This window comes from Octopus bimaculoides, chromosome 1 (genome assembly GCF_001194135.2).
Source record: "Octopus bimaculoides isolate UCB-OBI-ISO-001 chromosome 1, ASM119413v2, whole genome shotgun sequence".
Classification (NCBI taxonomy): domain Eukaryota; kingdom Metazoa; phylum Mollusca; class Cephalopoda; order Octopoda; family Octopodidae; genus Octopus; species Octopus bimaculoides.
The window spans coordinates 135,524,658-135,527,175 of record NC_068981.1 but is presented as its reverse complement, the minus strand read 5'-3'; the positions used below and the strand labels follow the sequence as shown (position 1 = coordinate 135,527,175).

The window sequence follows — 2,518 nt, the reverse complement described above, 5'->3', positions numbered from 1 at the left end:
TATACGCATAACATTGCTGCTTTGCTGGCATTTTGCATCAAAGAAGAACAGAGATCTGTGATCCGATTTCTTTGGTGTCTCAGGAGCTGTAATTCATCTCAGGCTTTCAGTACAATACAGGGACAGTGCTCCACCATGTAGAAGTGTGTATGAGTGAATCGAGAAGTTTAAAAGTGACAGAACAAGCGTTAAGCACGAAGAGGGACCAAGATGCCCATCAACCTCTGCTGCTAACGTGAAGATTCAACCAGCTCGAGAGAGATTCTGGTGAATCGACGAGTAACCATCGATGCGGTGGCATGCTCTCAGCAAATTAGTCATGGTTCTGTATAGATAATCATCCACGATAAGCTTTGTGCGAAATGGATACCAAGAGAGCTTGCGCAATCGTGTGGAGATCTGTCAACGCTTAGTCGACCAATACAACTGTGAGGGCGAAGCCTTTTGTGGGGAGGAATAGTCACAGGAGATGAGACCTGGTTCCAACATTTTGAATCCTAATCTAAAAATCAGAGTATGGGGCGGAAACACTCGGAATCATCAGAAAAAATGACGCTAAACGTTTTTTTTTCCTTTTTGGTGGGGAGGGGGGCACAAAAGGATCTATGCTGGAACATTACTTAAAAAAGAGCTCTACGGTCACCTGTGTAGGTTTCAGTGCAATGTTAGCCAACAAACTGAAACTAGTAATTCGCACGAAACGCCGAAATCAAAGCAAGTGTTTCTTTTGCGCGACAATGCACTCCCACATACGGACGCCCACGCCGTTGGAATCATTGAAAAATTGGGTCTCTAGTTGCTGGAAAATCCTGCATACATTACAGATCTCGCCCTTCCGATTATCACTCCTTTAGACTGCTCAAAAAGTTTTTACGAGATCGTCGATTTGCTACGTACGAAGAAGCACCTGAAGCAGTGCATAAATGGCTGCGTAACCAGCCGAAAACCATCTTCTCAATAGAATAAGCAAGTTGATGGTCCACGAGAAGTAGTGCATCGAACAGCAAGGAGACTATGTCGAAAAATGATATAATTGTTTAACTTCTGTTTTTGTTTTAATAAATTACAGAAACAGGAGCGCGTGTAGTTTTTGAATTACTCTAATATTTATATCTTTAAACATGAATTGAACAGTTAGTAGAATGTCGAAATTAATGTTTTATGGCATTTAGGTAAGGCCATTGATGTTTTGAGTTCAATTTCTGCAGAGTTTCAGTTTGTTTTTTATCCTCCCAGGGGTCATATAAATATATTCCAACCAAGTAATTTTGTTCATTTAATCGACAATATTCTTTCCCTAAAATGTGTTGCATTGTGTCAATTCTTATATTATTTTAACTCTGTTTTAGTATCAGAGATTACAAGAAAGGCATGAGTCAGTGAGTGAATTTTTTACTCTTTTCTTCGGTCGCTCACAACGAGTAAGGCACAAGACCATCCTTAAAAGGAGAATTTTTTCTAAGTAGTCTCAGTATCTTGTTCCAACTGACCAATATACGTAAAATGGGATCTTTCAAAATGAGTAGGTTTCCATAACAACAACTGACATGAGGACCTGCCTTTATATCACCTCAAACGTTCGTAGCTTTGTAAGCACTTCAGAAATCAATATACGTATCAATATTGTCTGCTTTGCATGATAAAAAAAAATAACACCTTCTATAAATGTTTAGGCTCCGGAGGGATTTGAACACTCGACCTCCAGTTTACTAGACTGGCGCTCTAACCAACTGAGCTACGGAGCCAGGTTGTGAAAATAGCTTAAATTATTATTATTATTATTATTATGTCTTCAATTATTACTTTAGAAAATTACAATAAATCATTACGTGGGAGTTAAGATATTTAGATACAGTTCTGTGTTCAAATCCCGCCCACGTCTATTTTGATTTTCATCCCCTCCGGTTTCATTAAAATCAAGAAACAGCCAAATACTAAGATCAGTATAATCGATTATATGCCACCGCAAAAGCTTGTAAATCTGTGTGCATTTTAGAAAGCAATGTTTGTACCAATCAAAGACAAAAAACTATTTCAGAAAAACAAAGGGCCGGAGGGACTCGAACACTCGATTCCCAGGTTACTAGAATGGCGCTCTAGCCTACTGAGTGTGTGTGTGTGTGTGTGTGTGTGTGTGTGTGTGTGTGTACATATACATATAGGGGTATGCATTAATATACTTTCACTCTTGTAATGAGTGCACGTTTTTTTAGTGCAAGTGTGTGTGTTATTAGCCTATATGTATGCATCTATATGATTCGTGTATGTGTTAATTCCAGGAAACTCAAATGGAGAATATTAAGAATGTTGTACAAATCTTGACTGTAATAGCAGTAATACTAATCGATTAAATCTGTTGAAAGCGAGATAATTTGCTGATTTCTTTCTTAGAAATCACTAAATAACTGGGTATTTTATGCAAATTTCTTGCTACACAGCTCAGTACTCATATGATCATAAATACAAACCAGAATACAAGAACTGCAGGTTTCGTATTGATTCATATGTGTTCTCCTTT

At 38.1% G+C, this 2,518-nt stretch overlaps 1 non-coding gene across 1 annotated transcript; it reads right to left on the bottom strand.

The window, feature by feature from the left end:
• Window positions 1–1,671: 1,671 nt before the first annotated feature.
• On the bottom strand, window positions 1,672–1,745 carry Trnat-agu (transfer RNA threonine (anticodon AGU)). Its single transcript has one exon. It is a non-coding gene; the product is annotated as a tRNA-Thr (tRNA).
• Window positions 1,746–2,518: the final 773 nt, after the last annotated feature.